This window comes from Centruroides sculpturatus, unplaced genomic scaffold, assembly GCF_000671375.1.
Source record: "Centruroides sculpturatus isolate CEXI.00-Female unplaced genomic scaffold, Cexi_2.0 scaffold1270, whole genome shotgun sequence".
In the NCBI taxonomy this organism is placed as follows: Eukaryota; Metazoa; Arthropoda; class Arachnida; order Scorpiones; family Buthidae; genus Centruroides; species Centruroides sculpturatus.
Window position 1 is genome coordinate 121,395 of NW_019385410.1, and position 6,854 is coordinate 128,248.

General features: G+C 26.1%; 1 long non-coding RNA gene across 1 annotated transcript in view; it reads right to left on the minus strand.

Annotated features, from left to right (window-relative positions):
- LOC111638662 overlaps positions 1–3,626 on the minus strand; it is a 123,442-nt gene extending 119,816 nt beyond the window's left edge. The window contains exon 1 of the long non-coding RNA XR_002758911.1: positions 3,517–3,626. This is a non-coding gene — a long non-coding RNA (uncharacterized LOC111638662). The remainder of the gene's footprint in view (positions 1–3,516) is intronic.
- Between the last annotated feature and the right edge of the window lie 3,228 nt (positions 3,627–6,854).

Here is a 6,854-nt window from a genome sequence, read left to right on the forward strand (position 1 = left end):
GAGATAAAAGCATTGCGAGTCTAATTTTTTATTTTCTTGCATTGATGGATGAGAGATGTCATTTTTGCGATTCTCCTCATCTTTTCTATCTAGTAACTGATGGGTGTTAAGATAGATAACATCCCTTGGTTACAAATTGACTCGAATCTAGTATCTGCTCTATGTACTTTGGTATTTAACCCACGTCAGTTTAAAATGCATAACAAGATTAAAATCTATTTAATAGTTTAGATAGGAAATTATCAAGAAAACAACTAAATTATATGAAAATTCCAACTAATTACTTTAAATTAAACATTATGAAATACTTTAAAGGATAATTAATTTGTTGTTAGTCGCTTTTTTAATTTATATAATTTTCTAAAAACGTGTTTTAATTTTTTTTTAAAATATATATATTTAAATTAATATAATTGAGTGGAAATTATATGAATTAAACCTTTATATATTTAAAATTTTACTTTTTTTTCTCCCTAAAATTTCCTAAAGTTTATACGACATTTATACATTTTACGAATGAAAAATTGATAATTTAATACTCAAAACTCACAGAAATTTACATTATTTTGGCAAATAAACTAGTGTTTTTTTTGGCATTGAATTAACATAAATATACATTAATATTTCTTAAACGTTATACTTTCTTGAAAATTTAAAATGTTTTTAAAATTATACAATTGTTATGCAATTGTTTAATAAGTGTATTAATACTAAACGATGAGAGGAACACAATTAATAAAAACCTGTATCATTAACGTAAGCATCCTTTGCCAACTTAATGAGAAAATAATGTCTAAAATATTTCGAGAGCAGCGACGAGTGTACTTCTTTACCAATCATCATTAAAATAATTATATTTCCAACCAATCTTCGTTAAAATTTATTGCAGAAAACACTCCTGTAATTTTATAAAAACCATTTTTTTTTTAAATTTTATCATCGCTTCTCTCTTCTATAATTATTTTATTTAACAAAGTTGAACGGTGTACAGTTACTTCACAGTTACGGCAAATTAATTCATGCCAAATATATTATTATAAAACAATAAAATTATTAAAATAATATATAATTTTTAGTAATATTAAGTTTAAAAAAATGGGTAATTTGATCAAAAAGTCACTTATAAATGGTTTAAGTCTAGATGATCAAGAGATTATCCTGTTCGTACATTATGAATATATATCATAATTCATATATATATATGCAAATTTTAAAATGTTTTTAGTCTATAAAAGATGAAGAATTTACACACTAATTAAAATTTATACAGTTAAACATGTGTAAGCCGGAATCATAAGGTACCGAATACAGTCGACCTCCCTACAACACTGTTGATAATTCCGTTTTATATGAATTCCACCTTGTACGAGTCACTTAGATTTTACAAATACGTGTGCCTGGCTGTGAACGGCTCACGTATTTGTAAAATCTAAGTGACTCGTAAAACATGAAATTCATATAAAACGGAATTATCAACAGTGTTATGGAGGGTCGACTGTACAGTATATGTTTTCCGGTTTTGCAAGTTTCCGTTTTGTACAGGTTTCACTGTATTTACATATTTATCAATTTAAGAAATTCTGTAAATAAATTTTGTTTGATTAATGTAAAATTTAATTTGAAAAATCGTATAAATTTGATGTTTATTATTAAAATAAACTGGAAAACATCATTACAAAATGTTTATTTTTATGTAAATTTAAATGGAAACACGAATTTTATAAACGGCTTAAATAAATATGATTTAAATATTATAATAAATATATTAGATTTTAAAATATTTAGCTCGATTTATATTATATAATATTAAAAAAATTGAGTAGAAATTTATTAAAAAGGCTTATAAACAAGATTTATTTATGTTTCCATTTTTTTAGCAGTTAGCTTTTATCTAGATTAATTTTGATTTATTATTATTATTTTATGCTGAAGTAATAAAATTAAAATTACTATATTTTTTTTTATAAAGATAAACTAGCAATTATTATTACTCATCCTCATTTATTTGTAACGTTTTACAATAAATAAGGTGGAAGTCAAACGCAATATGACGTGACGATGCTGCTACACTAACTATGTGTTGTTTACGTTATCCAAATGTTGCTATAAATGCCGGAACGAGAAATATAGTACGATTGGGTGCGTACGTATGTCTGTGTGTGCTAAGTTAATGGTGGAAGCTAACAGACTTAAGCCAAATTCCTGATCTAATTAACTAACTCCCAAACCAATAGTTCTAACGTGTCTGTATCAGTGGGTGTAAAACGAGAGTGGCTACGATGTATATTAGTGGACACATCAACTACGATGGCACATCTCATCTGATATCACGCAAATTGTTCATTAAAAGCGACATGCGACGATGAACAACAACATCAACATAGATTATATATTCCTATAGAAATGCACTGTCTTTTGAATATTCTACAGATTTAACACTTACAAAATTAGTCTGAATATCTAGCTAAATATTAAGATGATGCTTAGAAGTCAATTCATACGCAAGATGTTAAGGTTTTACGGATCTAAACACCATTGTAATTGAATAACAATGATGAAAAGTTTAAAGTTTTTGTTAAGAATTTATCGAAATTAGCTTAAAAATTGATTATAGAATCGAGAAAATGTTATATTTTTGTTCATTTTAATGTATTTATTTAGAGAAATATAAATATTACGGTCTTCTATTAAAGAGATAAAATAGCTCTTCATTATACGAAAGAGTTTATTAATGAGATTTTCTCGTGAGAATTTAAAAATATATATATAAATTAAATTAATAAACATATATAAATGAATTATATTCTGACCAATATAAGAAGAAAGTTTAATTCCTTATTATATATTTTTATCTGTTTACTTCTCCCTTCAACAGGAAAATTAGTGTTATCCTATCTTTTAATCTAATGCAAAATCTTCTAATACTAATTCACAAATAAAATTTCCTATAAATATTATAATTTTTTTAATATTGTAAAACGAAATATATTTTATTTATTTTTTAAAATCTCGTCTAATATAAGTCGTAAAAGTGTTTCGTCTCGAGTTTCGTGTCATGCCCAGGGCAATAAGTCTATTAAGTTATACTGAATTTTATGAAAACCTCGATAAGTATAATTTATGATTTTATATTTAATGCTTCTTTTATGACTTAAATTTCCCTCGAAAAAACACAAGCTTTTAACAGTTTTTATTAAAATATTTTAATGTAAAGTAGATTTTAAAATACTCAATGGAAGAATATCGTGAAGTAAACTTACATTTTTAAGTATATATTTTTTCTTTTTTGGAGAATTTTATTAGAATTTATTATAATTTGGAGGTTGATAGAAATTAGAAGTTGTGTTTTGATAAAAGATGATGTTAGAAATATATTTTTCTCGTGTTTTTATACAAGCAAATTTTTAATATTTTCAAATCTTAAATGATTAAAATGGCAAATTCTTTTTGCATTTTGAAACTTTTTAATAATATAATATTAAGAAAGTTGTTAAAAGGAGAAACTTTATTACTCACCTCTCAAACCAGTGTCATATTAGGAGTTAGGAGGCAACGAATCTGCCATTTAGCCAAGTTGATTGAGTCAGAGGATGTTGTGATCCGTAGCTTGGTGTGGTGCAGAGAAGCCCACAAACATTGTTACCCTTAATAAATACAGTTAGAGAGAACCATTCGCCGGTTATAACCACCTGTTAGTTCCTGATTTGTTAAAATAAAGTCGGTTAAGTTGAGTGCACTGCTATCTCGTGAGCAATTTATGAACTATTTCATTCATTTTGACGTGAATAAAATTATGTTGATCTGTTAATGAAGAAAATTAGTTGAATCAATAGACAGATAAAATGAAGATTAAGGAAGTAATTCGGCTGGCTAATTAAACAATTTAATTTCTGTTCAGAAACTGGAAGTGTTTAGTTGACTTATTCACTTTTTTTTCTTCCTTTTTCCTAAATTGATAATCGATGCCAGACCTTGTTTTCATTAATTTATCTACTTTCTTATTAAAATTCGTTATTTTATGTATTTATTTATTAAAGTAATTTCTTAATATAATTTGTCTTTCGTATGGAAAAGTTTTCACGTCATTCCAATTTCCTCTCGTTGGAGGAAAAGGAACCTTGATGGAGATGGAACAGCTTCTTCCTGGCATTTAAAAGAAGTTGGACGTGTTGTCCATGTATGATATATTTTAAGGTCTTCTAGAGTCAAAAGTGATCTTTCCCCATTGAAAATTGGAATGTAGCCTTTTTTATGGATGAGGAGGATCTCTTCTCCAAGTAAAATATGGATAGAGATAAGCAAGATATCTTTTTAAAAGTAAAATATAGATAAAGACGAATAAAAACTCTTCCTCTAAGAAAATATGGATAGGGATGAAGAGTCTATTTTGTTTCAAATAAAATATAAATAAGAATGAATGGTTGTCTTTCTAGTAAAGGCAACGTGATAGGATTACATGCTGTTAATGACAAGTTACAAATTTTATTAAATTTATTTATTTATTTAACAAATTATACATATTCAAATAAAGCGATATTATATATCAATTTTTAAATATATTTGTTTATCAAATTATACATTATAACCAAAATTTTGAACTCATTTTATTCAAAAAAAGTAAAGGTAATGTTTTTCTTTCACAAAGAAATTAAATTATATTTTTTAAACGTGTCGCCATAAAATTTTACGATGAATATTTAATAGAAAAATCTTCTATAAAATATTAATAACGGAATATTTTTATCGATATTTTGAAATGGTACAGTACAAGGGGTAAAAACATAACGACATCTGTTGTGTATTGTTGTTACTATTTGAATTTTATAAATAATTTTAGCGAATTTTTATATAAAATTTTAAGTTTATTTAATAAAGAAATTAATAAAAAAATCACAAAAAAATATTTACTATTTTNCCAAAGAAACTTGACTTTTGTTTTGCAAAGAGAGAGAGAAAAAAAACTTTTTATCTATGTAAACATACCTCTATCTAGACAAAACAATCAAAAAGTTTAAAATCACACTATCATAAGTGCGATTTTAAAGAAAGCGTGGAGTGAATGTGAGATCCGACCTCCCCGGCGGTTCACAATAGTTAACGTGGAAATTAGCTCCAAAGAAACTAGGTGCCGCCATGACAGTCTAGACATCAGACTTTCGATAAGGTGAAAAAGGCTATATCCGAGTAAACGGTGGTTTCGAGTCGAATCAGGGACCTTAGAATTAGGTGAATAGTTAAAGTAAACAACATTTATAAAAATCAGCGAATATTTATAAATTTAATTCATTTTAATTAATAAATTATTACAAAATTTACTTTAATTAAACGTAAAATTTTATAATTATGATAATATAATAAATGCATTATATTATTTTTAATAAAAAAATTTTTCCATGAAAATAAATGGAAAAAAAGAAAGAAAAAAAGGAAAACATTTTTCTTCTCATTCCTTGAAGCAATTCATAATACACCTACGATGCAATTGCTTACAACGAAGAAAGTTTTGTTTAATTTCGGCCGAGTGACAACATTGAAGGAAAGAAGGTATGCAAGAATTAATGTAACAACCTAAAATAAATAATTACAGAGTAAAAATACAATATTAATATTTACACACTTATTAGAAAACAGCACTTACCTACTGATGAAAGAACAGTTATGTACAGAGAACTTTCCTTATCAGTTATGTCTACTAGAGAAAAATTAAATAAATCATTAATATATTTGTATTATTAATTATTTAAACACTTCTAAAATNATGTTCTAGAGGGCTTAAAGATTCACAAATCACAAGCAGGAGATCGTACATAGAACTGATATAATGGGAAAGGTCCGAATTAGAACGTGCAAACTCACATTTATCCCTGTTATCTTTGTGAATGTAGCCACTAGTACTGTGGTTGAATAGTAAACAATTAGATATTGTATACAGGTGCGTCACACTCAAATCTTTTCTCGGTACATATTTGATTTTTTCTTAATTTATTTAATTATTAAGGTAAGGAGAGACTAGGCTCTTGCCTGGTTATATACTACTTGACGTATATAACTTTATTCAGCATGATAAACGTAGTTGTCTCTTTGTTCTGTGAATCTACTGTTAGAGAATCCTGGAATAGTCCTGATATTTCTTTAATAATATAACTTAATCTAATATCTATATTTAATATTTTCACAATCTTTTCTTCCACTTTTGTTGATATGAAATTTCCGTTATCTCTTCTCCGAAAAAGACAAGAGATGTTTTATTATTTATGAAGATTTTTCAAAGAATTCCGAATGTTTGGTGGCTCCTACAGTAAAAATATTTAGAGAATTTTTATACGAAGATAGGTTATTATTAATCGTACGTCATTTTTTTTTATATGCCATTCATCTTTATATCGCTACAAGTTTGTGATCATTATACACGTTAAATTACAGAGAAGAATGCGATACAATTGGAAATAATTGCAATAAAATCTTTAACGGGAATGGTCTACTAAGAAGTTCGTAAAATACTTTAACATATTCCACTATTATAAGAAGAATAACTTACAAAGCATAAGTGTACGATAAAAGGTACTATACAGTACATTCGTTTTGTCTAAATAGTGCACACTTTTACGTCAAATTGACGTCATTATCTCACTTTCTCATAAGAAAAACTGTAAGAATGACGTCAAATTGATGTAATAGTTTACATTATTTGGATAGAACGAATGCATTTCAAGTGTAACTTAAACTTAACTTACATTTTGTTAAAAGTCTTAATTAACAATATATTGTAAAAGTATAATAATATTTAAAAATATTAAATTACTTTCTCATTATAATATTTATTATTAATTTTATAATAAAAGAAAACATTTAAA